Source organism: Dipodomys merriami, unplaced genomic scaffold (genome assembly GCF_024711535.1).
Source record: "Dipodomys merriami isolate MVZ:Mamm:240054 unplaced genomic scaffold, mDipMer1.0.p SCAF_4, whole genome shotgun sequence".
NCBI classification, from domain to species: domain Eukaryota; kingdom Metazoa; phylum Chordata; class Mammalia; order Rodentia; family Heteromyidae; genus Dipodomys; species Dipodomys merriami.
Genome location: NW_027205603.1, coordinates 38,254,626 through 38,268,035, shown reverse-complemented (window position 1 = coordinate 38,268,035; position 13,410 = coordinate 38,254,626). Strand labels below are relative to the sequence as shown.

At 35.8% G+C, this 13,410-nt stretch overlaps 1 protein-coding gene across 1 annotated transcript in view; it reads left to right on the top strand.

The window, feature by feature from the left end:
* Cyp7b1 (cytochrome P450 family 7 subfamily B member 1) overlaps positions 1–13,410 on the top strand; it is a 164,084-nt gene that overhangs the window by 510 nt on the left and 150,164 nt on the right. The gene's annotated exons all lie outside the window — the stretch shown is intronic.

Sequence of the window (13,410 nt, the reverse complement as noted above, 5' to 3'; positions counted from 1 at the left end):
AAAATCCCCTAGGTTGGCCCTAGACATTATTCATCATGCCTGTGGCTTTTGCATGCTATTGTGTATCCTGTTGCTGCTGCGTGTGTCGATGCTTTATGGCCTAGAATTCATGGAACCCTGTAGGAGAGGAATTTGCTTACATTTCATTCAGTTAAAAGATTTCCAGGAAATCTGATGCAGGATATAAAAACAACTCAGGGTTCTACCTTGTGCCTCAGTTTACCTGACTGGACTTCATCTCAAAAAAGAAATGAAATAACAGAACTTTCACGTTGTGGAAATTTTGTGAGAAGTAAATGGGGTAATAGTGTCTGTTTATGCCCATGGCCTATTGTTTTTTTTTTAACCTAGCAATTCATCAAAATTCAGAAGTGTCACTATTTGTCTAATTTGAAGCTTGGAAGTGGAATTCAAATACAATCATTCATTTTAAGTTTTTTTCTTTCCGTCCTTTAGTTTTTATCACTTTTAAAAACTAAACAGATACATTTTTAGTAGATAGCAATCATTACTTAATTTATATTCACAGTATATATACATATCAGCACATATGCATGTGTGATATGGGTTGTTTCTCATTGATTTGGGAGACAGTGGAACTATTGTGCTTCATACAAATATCTGTCAACATTCTCTTAAATTCCCACTGTTGAATAGGATAAGGGTATTGCATTTCCTCCCATATGAGTTTTCAGATCTTTCTAGAATGTGCAGCAAGCTCTCTCAGGTTGTATTCTCCAGGAGTTGTGATTTTGTCTGAGCTGCCAAGATGATTAGGGAACGAGGGCTATGTGATTCTACCTTCCCTATTTTCAGTGTCAGTTAAAGCTAGTTAAGATATATTCCTAATGGAAAGACTTGGAAACAATTATGTTAAGTGAAGTGAGTCAGGCCCAGCGAGACAAAGCACACATGTTTTCCCATACATGTGGAAGCTAGATTTAGCTCACAAATTTATTATTAAATATGTTGGAAGATTCACAAGTATATGCAGAAGTATTAACTGAAATGTGATATAAATAAGTTCAAGGGAGAACTTGGTGTTCTTGCTTTTTCATCTCTTTCTTTCCCTCACCTCTTCTCACTTTTCTTTCTCTCCCTTCCTTCCTTCCTTCCTTCCCTCCCTCCCTCCCTCCCTCCCTCCCTCCCTTCCTTCCTTCCTTCCTTCCTTCCTTCTTTCCTTCCTTCCTTCCTTCCTTCCTTCCTTCCTTCCTTCCTTCCTTCCTTGGAATCGAGGTCTTGGGGGCCATGTCAGGCAAACCTTGTACTACTAATGCCATGTTGTGAATGTTTATATCCTCATGCTATCCCCATCAATTCAAATGTTGAAATCTTATCCTCAAAAGTGATCATGTTAGTTTTATTATGTGAGGACCCAGTATGTAGATTGCCATCTATGAATCAGATAACAACCTTCACTGAACTCTGAATCTACTGATGCCTTAAGCTGGACTTTTTTTCTGACTTTCAAAATGGAGAGATATGTTTTGTTTCTTATAAGCCACCTAGTTTGTGCTGTTTTGTTATAGTAGCTCATACACACTAAATGAGAGTCAAACTATCAACCCATGTCTCCCCAGCAACAGCTGAGGTTTGTTCAGTCTTATAATAGATCCCTTTCCTTGGGCTTTTGAAAGGCTTTCCTACAGATGTGCACTTCAGGGTTGGCCAAGAATTTGAGGGTTGTTTATATGCAGATTTGGAGAATGTTTTCTCCTTATTTAGATTTATTTCCTAGATTTCCAATTACTTCATAAGCCTCAGTTCTGTCATCTCAAGTAGTATTCTGGGTTTTTGTTTGGGGTATTGTTGTCTACAAGAAACTTCATTTGACATGGATTTGTTCTTTAAAAAGGTTTCATCCCTTCTATTATATACATTTTCTTCTATTTTTTGTAAATATAGATTACACACACACACACACACACACACACACACACACACACACACACACGTGTATGTTAGCACACACTTTTTTGAGCCATGCTATAGCCTATAAAATAAAAGCTATTTTTCAAATAGGGTCTCATTTTTTGCCTGGATCTGGCTTTGGACTATGACCCTCCTTATGCCTCTTTCTTAATTAGGATCATGTTGCATTATGCCTCTCTTGTTTAGATGAGTTTTACTAACTTGTTGCCCAGGCTCACCTTAAAATATGTTCTTGCTGATATCTACCTCCCAAATAGCTAGATCATAGTCATGAGCCACTATGCCTGGCTTGAATGTCTACTGGCTTTTCTTCTTGATCCTATTGTCCTTACCTGGCTGCATTATCAGTTACTTTCCAAGAGTTACTCTTGTGCCATTGTAAATAATTTTCATCAGGAAGTCTTTAAGGTGCTACTGTTTATCTAATCTGTTTACGAAAGATCTTTTATTTCTTCTCAAGTTAGCTGTAATGAGCTGTTTTTTTTCATTCTTTCTTTTAATTTTCACCTGTCAAAGATGGCTTCTTTGGTAAGTAAGTGAAAAAAATCATAAAACAAAATTAAAAAGGTGGTAAAACCTAAGTTTGTATATTATTACATTCAGCAGATACAGATTTATTCTATCAAATTGTTCTAAACGTTTCTAAGATGTTTACTCTTAGGTTCTGTGCTTATCATTTTGCAGATGGGTGATTTAAACAAAACAAAACATCAGCAAAAAATAACCAGTCCCTGGTTGTGTCACACAGGATGATATGTTGCGTAACACTAATCTTTTGAATGATTGTTCCAGCCTCATAGCTCTGAGAAAATCCTTTTTGGGCAGCAGGGGTTTTTCATTTGTAACTGAGGGCTGACCAAGTCCAGAATGCTGAAATATCATAGGCAGTCTGGATTTGAAAGTTAGAAGACAGTTTGCATGCATATTTGATGTTCTTGGTACCACTCAAAGACCTGTTTCTCCTAGGTACTGGTTCAGAGAAAAGAAGAAACAAGAATAAAAGTAAGAAACAAGATTAAAATTCTATTTAGATCAGTTTGAGTCCAAGGAAAAATTCAGTGACTTTTGTTTTGAGTTGTAGGTTATATAGATAATAGCTTATTTGAGATATTGATTTGTTGATATTATTGCTTCACACAATTATTTCTCTTTCTGATTATAGTCATCATTCTCTATTGATCAGCGATTTATCCCAGATTCCCTTGCATATCAGAAACTGCTATGCTCAAATCTCTTATATAAAAGGATAATACTTTGAATCATCCCTAGATTACTTACTATACCTAATACAATGTAAATACTTATTATATTGTTCAGAGAATAATGGCAAGGTGAAACAGATGTGCACCTGTTCAGTACAGATGCAATTTTTTTCCCGGCTTGAACTCTGGGCCTGAGCGCTGTCCCTCAGCTCTTTAGCTCAAGGCTAGTGTCTACCACTTGAGCTACAATGCCACTTTCAGTTTTCTGGTGGTTTATTGGAGATGAGTTTCCCCCACTTTCCTGCCCGGACTGGCTTTGAACTGTTATCTTCAGATCTCAGCCTCCTGAGTAGCTAGGATTATGGGCATGAGCCACTGGCGCCCGGCCAGATGCGATTTTTTTTTTCTGAAAGTTTCAGATCTGCAAGTTTGAATCCACAGATACATAACCTAAGGCTGTGAATGCCCAACAGTACTTAATGACTCCTACACAAGATCTTGGGTGCTCTAGATCCATTGTATTGTTATCACCACCTATGGGATAAGGAGAGCTAGGCTGCCACCATTAGTGAATAGCTTTATTTTTCTTTTCTCATAATAAAATATAGGTAAAGAAGGTCAAGTCAAGTCATCTTCTATTTAAGATTGTGTCAAGATCAACAGATGGGACTTTGTGTTTTTACAAGGGAAGTGTTAGAGAGTTCTCTGGGTACTGTAGTAGCTTTTGGTTAAATTGCTTATCGATTAATACACTGTACTAAAATTCCTCTTGTTAAAGCCAGGGTTTGAATTAGTGGTATTACCATTTCATCCTGTTTTCTGTCCTTCTTTACTAGTCTATTTTGTTACAACCTCTTAAAAAAAGAGGTTGTAAGAGAGAATGTTTTGGATAGTGATGGAGGAAGATGATGTTCCTGAACAAAAATATTTTGGTGATTGACCTAATTTTCTTGGCCACTGAAGATAACCAATTAATTAGTCATGAAATATTCATTCATGCCACTTGGACCCACACTGAGGATTGCTAAATTCTATCGTCACATATTTCTGATAAATCCCAGAAACACTTACTATATCAAAAATCTGTTGGTTGTGTATCAAACATTTGAGAAAATCATTCTCAGGAGTTTTGTTGAGTTAGCCTAAGCTTTTTATCACTATTGAAATAAAATATTGAAGTGTTAACCTAGTTACATGGGTGATGGGTTACTTAATCCACTTTGGCTGTTACAAGGAAATACAATAAACTGGATGGCTTTCAAACCAGAAAAGTTTATCTCGAGTTCGGCAGACTTAAAAGTCTTAAGACAAAGGTGCTAAGAGATAATGGTGTTCTTTTTTTTTTTTTAATTTTATTTTATTTTATTTGAGAACATACTGTACAGAGGGGTTACAATTACATTGGCAGGATAATGCATATATTTCTTACCAAGCATTGCATGCTCCTCCTTTGTTTACCCTTCACCTCCCTTCCCAGCCTCTCCCCTCCCCCCCACCCAATCATACCCCCCTCCCCCCCCCACACCGACATTGTAAAGCTTGCTTTGACATGACATTTTGTAATTCTCCTTGTTACAACAGGTCCACCTGAATCTTTAAACGACTTGTTTGTCCCCATCTCCTCCACATGTTATACTGACATCAAATAAAGTGAAAGCGGGGGTTACACTGTGGGGGAGGGACATACAAAGCAACAAAGAAATAATCTTATAAATGCGTTAGAAACACATGCATGAAAGAAACGAAAACATTAAAATACATATTTAAGGGTTCGTTTTCCTAACATCACATTATCTGATCTTTTCCGCTTGACTCATACCTATACTAGATATTGCAAATAAGGGAAACCATGGGACCTATGTTTCTTTGGGCCTGGCTTACTTCACTTAATATAATTTTTTCCAAGCCTTTCCATTTCCTAACAAATGGGGAAATGTCATTCATTCTGATGGAGGCATAGAATTCCATTGTGTATATATACCACATTTTCTTGATCCATTCATCTACTGAGGGGCTTCTGGGTTGGTTCCATATCTTAGCTATGGTAAATAATGCTGCAATAAACATAGCTCTGAGCTCCTACATCAACAAATTGGAGAGATCTGAAACTAGCAATTTAATGACACATCTAAACCTCCTTGAAAAAGAGCAGCAAGATAAACCCCAATCCAGTAGACGGAAAGAAATAATCAAAATTAAATCACAATGAAATGAATTAGAATCCAAAAAAAACTATAGAAAGAATCAACAAAACAAAGAGTTGGTTCTTTGAAAAACTTAACAAAATTGACAGACCCTTAGCAAATCTTATCAGAAAAAGAAGAGAACACACCCAAATTAATAAACTCAGAGATGAGAATGGAAACATCACCACGGAAACAACCAAGATTCAGAACATTATAAGGGAATACTTCTCAAAACTTTATGCTAATAAGTTCGACAACTTGACAGAAATGGACCTCTTCCTAGCAAATATTGACATGCCAAAACTAAACGAAGATGAGTTAAACTATCTTAACAGGTCCATATCAAGCATTGAAATAGAAACAGCAATAAGAGACCTCCCAGCTAAGAAAAGTCCAGGACCAGATGGTTTTACAGCGGAATTTTACAAGGCCTTCAAAGCAGAACTCACACCAATTCTCCTCCAACTCTTCAATGAAATTGGTGTTCTTTTTTTAAAAAAATTATCTTCAAATAGTTACATAAGGAATTTCAATTCAACATGTCAGCTTATGAGTACACTCAGGATTTCCGAGAGTATGACAAAGGAAAATAGAAATGGGTCCAACTTTTTCTAATGTAGTGCCTCATTTAATCTTTGCTATTTTTTCAAAATCAGAAATGAAATGGGGATTAATTATTTTGCCTTAGGTAAAGCTTACCTCAGGCATGCAACTGGGTTTTTGATTATAGATCTACTCAGGATATGATAGAATAAGTCCCTCTCGACTCCAGAGATATCACATATTCTTTATAACCTATGCATAGGTTTGGCTACATGGTAAAGAAGAATTAAGAGTGCCTAAGGAATGAAATCAGCTGAGTGTAAAATCAAGAATTATCTTGGATTATTTGGTTGGGCTCAATGTAACTACAATTGCCATTGAAGCTGAAAGTTGGGATAGGGAAGAATGATGGGAGGAGTGACTGATTAAGAAGCACTAGATACTTAGATGACATGTAAAATTGTAACTCCCTTATACAACCTTTTGAAGTTCAGAAAATAAAATAAATAATAAGTAAAAATGTAAAAAAATAGAAGAGAAAGGTCAGAAAAAATTACAATGGTATGGCATGGAAAAGATGTGACTTTTAAGGGTTGTTTGTTCTGTTTTGGTGCTCAGGGTCAAATCTGGAGCTTTGTATTTATTGACAACCTTGCATATAAGGGGATGAAGAAGTCCTTGATCAAAGTATACAGGCAGCCCACAGAAACTGGAAAAGGAAAGGAAACAAATTCTCCCCAACACTTGCAAGAAAGTATCATAGTCATTCATGCCTTTTCAATACTTGGTTTTACTCCAGGGACATGCAGGTTAGGCTTCTGGTGTATAGAGCTAATCATAAATGTGTGCTGAGCCCCTGGATAGAAATTGTTACAGTATTCATGACAGTCTAACACAGTGGCTTTATCACTCATGCTTTTTGAACTTAGAATCTTCTGGTTTGTAGGTAGATATATTATCCATTGCGCCAGTAGCCTATGACTCTTGCTTTTGCATTTCAGCTACACTGCTTCTTCAAAGAAGGCTCAAAAAATGAGAAAAATGCAGCCTTTGGCAGAGAGTTCTAATTGCTCATGAGAAACAAGAATACAATGTGAACATTTATAAAACCACAGTCTTCATCACAGTACTAACACAAACTAGTTTGAGTATTCTTGGTCCCTGGATTCACAGGTTGTCATAAACTATTCATTTATGTCTCTCTTAATCAATTCATAATTAAGTTTTATCATGTACAGACAACTCCATGAATCCTTTTTTTGTTTTTGCCAGTCCTGGGGTACTATCTCTGAGCTTCTTTTGCTCAAGGCTAGCACTCTACCACTTGAGCCACAGTGCCACTTCTGCCTTTTTCTGTTTATGTGGTACTGAGGAATTGAACCCAGGGCTTCATGCATGATAGGCAAGCACTCTACCACTAAGCAACATTCCAAGCCCAAGCTCCATGAATCTTTAGAATGGTTTTGGAAATAGGACTTAAGCTATAGATGGGATGTAGATGTCTTTCCCCACAATGGACTTCTTTTAGCAGAGATTTGTTGCATACCTACTTAATAGCTGCCTGCATGCTGGTGGAGAAAAATGATATGGCTTTGAAGATTTGAAGAGAATTAAGGGGAAGTGGACCTACTTCCGTGGTTTCTCAAAAATGATAGAGCAGAGTAAGCCACCGGCTCTGGAGGAAAGATGAACAACTTTTTGTGGGAGAATATTTTTGTGCTATAACAAAAGTAAAATCCCACTGAAACTCTGCCAGGTTACTGTTCTGTGAAAGGCAAAGGACTAAATTACAGAAAGCTATTTTGCTGAATAAGAGAAGGTGACATCAATTATATCAAGCATTTTTATGGCTGAGGTGTTCATTTTTATAGCATTGGCTTTTGTTTTAAACACGGGGGTATTTGGAATGGGATTATTTTTGTCTATGAAAGAGTGTAAAGGATTAATTAATTCTATAATTGCTTAATATAAAAATTAATAGAATTTTTAACAAAAAGTGAAACCATAATAGGATTTAAATTCATTGTCACTTCTTATATCTTCATCCAAAATAGTTAATATTAATGGAAAAGAAACTTTATTTGATTCAGTTTCTAGTATAATAAGTAGGCCCCTGATGAATATTTGTAAGATGAAAGAAATAGGAAGGAATGCATGAATGGGTGAAACTTGGTGCTGTAATTGTTATTTTAGGGTTATTGTTATCTTAGGGCTTCAGATAACAAAATATATGATTGCTTAAAGTGTCATACATTTCAAATTTTCTGCTTCTTTCATTAAAAAGGATAGATTTCTTAGGAAAGTGGCTGCTGATGATGAATATTTATAGACTAAGAAAATATTGGTGCAATAATTATTCTTCAGCCTAAGCCTGAGTGAAAAAGATAGTAGACAGTGCTAGTGACTCATTAAATTATTGATTCTTAAAATTTAGAGTTTAAAAATATATATCGTTAATTTTCAAGTGTAGATGTTAGATTTTTATAATTGTGAATAAGATTTACTCCCTCCTATAGGTGGTCAGGAGGGCTTATTTAACAAAGCCAGAACCTTGTGTGAAGGGCTGGGTTTTTTTTAAATTGTTACTCACATAGAATCAATCATAATTGCTCTTTAGTACACTTAAAACAATAATGGCAGGATTTATGCTGTGAAAGAGACCAGGTTTGTGTTTGAAAAAAATCAAAGTTGCTTTGCAAAGTCGTGCTTTGTGTTAGTGATTAAGTATCTCAAAGCTGTGAACACACAAACCATTTTATGCCAGGAAAAGAAGGAGTGTACTATTTGGTTACATCCAATAAGGACTTAGTTTTGTGATATTGTATGTTGGTAATACCATTGTTTTGGGTCAGAATATAAAGGGATCGATTACTTTACACCACAAACAGATATTGTTGACTCTTTTCTCTGTTTTGTGTATTATTTAGTACTAGAGAAAAATAATTCTGATTTGTATTGATGTCAGCCAGTATTTTCAAGCATGGCCTATGTTCTTCACAGGAAAAGTGCTTTATATTCATCATTATATCCAATTTTATTGGATCCTCCCTCACAAGAACATTTCTCATTTAAATAATGTTCCAAGCATCATATAGATAGAATATTCCTGCAGTTGGGGTTCAGACTCAAAAGTACTTGTCTTCAAGCCCAACTCTTTAACACTGTTTTTCCTTTTTCCTAACTCTTCCTTAACTCCTATCTTATACCAGATTGTGATGGCATATTTGAAGGATGAGAACAACAAATATGGTCTCCTTTTCCCTCTGTTCTATGTACAGAATTTTGCACTTGTTCCCTTTTGGCTCAGCAAAAGATTGGAGCTCTCTGAGTGTCCAACCTGCTTCATAGTCCGTGACAGCAAAACAAAACAACAACAACAATAACAAAAAAAAAAAACCAACACCCCCCCCCCCCAAAAAAAAAAAAACCTGTGACAGGGTAATGGCCAGGATGAGGTAACCTTCATCTTGGAAAATCTTCAAGAGCATCAGTCCCAAAATAAAGCCACATTGAAGGAACCAACAATCAAAGGGAATAGATGTTTCCATCCTGTGGGAATTAGCCCAAGACAGTGAAGTGTGCTTCTCATTTCAACAATCCCCCTATTGTGAGTGTCATATCTGCAGTTACTTTTGCACTGAGGTTACAGAAAGTCAAGTACTATTTCATGGAGTAAACAACAGTGATTACCAATACATATCTTGAATGTCTTCTGTAGTGAATTTTTTTAAATCTGTTTTTGGATCCTGAAACACCTTTTCCTGAGGGCAAAGTATCTCATCTCTGTATTGCATATGGGATGCATAACATCACCCTTATTTTTCTTTGTAGTCATATGTGATACTTTCTCTCTATATATGTATATGTGCATGCATGTGTAGGTGTATACATTTACACCTATACATGCATATACATATGTGTAAATATATATTCCAAACTAGTTCTACCCTTTTTTTCTTATTGTACCATATGGTATACAGCATCACGCCAAAAGATAAAAATATCCCTGAAAAATATGAAGTCACCAGTCAACTGAAGAAGAGTAATGACTTTTGACCAAAGTAGTTGTGACTTTGATATATTGGTAGGCAATAATAATATGTGGATTTAATACCAATAATTCTAAAAACAGCACATATTGAAACTTTTAAAAAATGGCTATTACTTCATAAGAAAAAGAATCTAAATGTAGTCTTTAAAATTTTTAATATTTTATAGAAATTGATTCAACTTAATGTTTTTATCCTATATCACAGTTCTCCATAGTCACACATGCAACTTATCTCTGTAACTTTAATTTTTAGAGTTGATGTATAGTTTGATTCCTTATGTTTAAGAGGAGATGAAGTCTTTGTAGGAAACATGGCTACAACAGTTTTCTAATGTATTTCATGGGTTGGAAGTCTCAACCTGTAAGGAAAGAAAACATAGAATATGGATATATATATATATATATAATAACATGATAACAATGTAATTCCCCACCCACAAGCACTGTATATTAAGCCCCATGACCTACTGAAAAGAGAAAGCTCTTAATCATCTTCTTTTGCATTTAATCACCTCTGTTTACAAAATAACCCTACCCGAGATTTTTTTTCACAAGTTGGCTCTATAATTAATAGAGTTATAGTAGGGGGGAATTTTTTTTCTTCATGCTTTGCTAGGTTCATGAGTAGCTGGGTTTCAGGCACGTCTGGCTTGTTGAGATGGGGGAGGAGGGTCTCACTTTTTTTTTCCTAAGTTAACTTCAAATTGCATCCCTACTAGTCTCTACCTCCCCTACGAAGTATCTGGAATACAAGTGTAAGTTACTATGTCCTGCCTTTTCATTTTTAGATTTTGCATATGAGAGAAATATAGAGCCTGGCTTGTTTTGCTTAATGGTGATTTCCAGTTCTATTTTCCTGCTAATGATTTGACTTTTGTTTTCTTTTTGATAGTCCTGGGGTATGAACTCAGAACCTTGCACTTACTTACTGTGCTTGCTTACTTTAGCATTCAACCACTTTCATAATGTTTCTGAATTTGATTTTTGTTGTTTAATTTAGAGACGTGGTCTTGTGAACTTTTCTGCCAGGCTAGCTTCAAACTGCAAACTTCTAGATTTCAGCCTCCTAAGTAGCCAGGATTGCTGGCATGGTTCCTCTTAGTGGAAGAATAATAATACTCAAGGATGCATTTTCCTTATTCATTCATCTTCTGATGATCATTTAGGCTGATAACATAACTTGGCAATTATGAATGATGCCACAATAAACAAGGGTGTGCGAACATCTCTGTGGTATGCTGACTTTCACACAAAGGAGTATACACCCAAAGGAATCAAAGTCAGCATATACTATGGAGATGTCTGCACAGTTAGGTGAATTCACCCAAGGAATAGTATAGCTGGATTAGCTAGATCTAACATTAGTTCTGTTTTTATATTTTGGAATCTCCATACTGCTTCCCCTAGTGGCCTGTGAAGTTTCCTCTTTCTGGGAATTCCTACCAACATTTATTGTTACTTGTTTCCTCGATAACAACCATTCTGACTGCAGTGAGATGGAATATAAGTGGGTTTTGGTTTGCATTTTCCTGAGGGTTAAAGACGTTGAACATTTTTCATGTATTTATTAACTGTATTTCTTCTTTGGAAGGTGTCTATTCAGTTCATTTACCCATTTCTTAGTTAGATTATTTTTTTTTCTTTTTGTAATTAATTTTTGAGCTCTTTACATAGTCTACATAATACTAATTAATATTGATCCTGTCCCTCGCAGAGGAATAAACCGTCTATTCTATAGGCTGTCTTCTTATATTTGCGTCTATTGCTATGAAGATCTTTATCCTACTGTGAGCACCATTCTGATAGTCATTATTTCTTTATTTTTTGTTTTGAATATAATTCTGTTCTTTATTTTTTAATTTTTAAAAAATATTTTATTGTAAAGGTGATGTAATTTGATACAATCCATGTGTCAGTTCTTGTCAAATTTCTGTTTCCCTGTCATATTTTCAATGTTCAGTTGTTACATACAGAAAACTCTTTTTGATGTAAGTACAGCAAACCCTTTCTAAATAGGACTCTAATAATCTTTGATCCATTCTCAGTTGAGTTTTGTGCAATGAGATATAGGAATCCATTTTCAGTCTTTTCCATATGTACATCTAGTCTTCCTCAAATTACTTTATTTGTTTATCTTTATCTATATCTTATATTTTTCAGTCTCAGGGCTTGAACTTGGGCCTGGGCACTGTTCGCGAGCTCTTTCACTCAAGGCTAGCACTCTAGTGCTTTGAGCCACAGCTCCACTTCTGGTTTCCTAGTGGTTAGTTTGTGATAAGAATCCCTCGGACTTTCCTACTCAGCCTAGCTTTGAACCATGATCCTCAGATCTCAGCTTCTTGAATAGCTATCCAGCCTCCAGCCCCCATAGGCCTTTTAAAAAGACTATCTTTTCCCCAATGGATGTTTTTGGCACTTTGTTGAAAACCAGATAGATGTAGCTGTGTGGGTTTATTGCTGGATTTTTTTCTTTCTTTTCTCTCTCTCTCTTTTTTTGTAGTATCAGGGCTTAAACTCAGAGCTTCATACTTATTAGACAAGAGCTGCACTACTAGACCTTTCATTTTAGCTTGATTTTAGATAAAGTCCTGAACTTCTGCCCGGGCTGACCTTCAGACTGTGATCTTCCTACCTTTCCTTACCTCCTTAGTATTTGGGATTGTTAGTATATGCCAGGCTTTATCCAGACTCCAGTCCTGGATCTTCTTGTTTATTTAATAGGCTATGCATCTGTTTTAGGGCCAGTACCATGCTGTTTTTGTTACTATCACCCTGTGGTATATAATTTGAAGCCAAGTATTGTGATGTCTCCAATATTGTTCTTTTAGTTCAAGATTGCTTTGTCTATATAGAGGGTTTTTTTTGTGTGTGTGTGCTTCCATATGAATTTGAGGATTTTTTCCCCCTAGTTCTGTGAATAAGTTCTTTGGGATTTTGATGGGGAGAGAACTGAATCTGAAAAAAGCTTCTCATAGTATGGCCATTTTCACAATAGTAAGTCTGTTGATACATGAGCATAATAAACTGAGCCTTTTTCTGACTTCATTGAAGCACTTCCCTTTTTGCCTTTTTAGACTTAACATAATGTTCCACATAAGTGTGATTTGTCTCCCAATATGAAGTTGACTATCTTCTCCCCAGACTTCCCTAGCTTCTGAGAATTCACATCACAATGTATTATAATTATCAGATACTGATATTCCTCCACCCACCTACTATTTCATAAAATAGTATGAGAATCAGGGTCTGATTTTATTCATCACTGTGTCCCCAGCATTTACAAAAATGTGTGGCACTATGGAACATCAAGAAATAATACATTCGTAATTTGAAGAACTGTCCTTAGAAAACAAAGCCTGTTGATAGTTTTCTTCATAGTCATTATTGATTCAGAAAATACTGAGAAACCTAACATGCACAGTTCTCTAATGGTAGATGACTCATACATAGCTCTGCCTGAGTCAGTGATGTCAGTTCTCAGAGATACTCAGTTCTT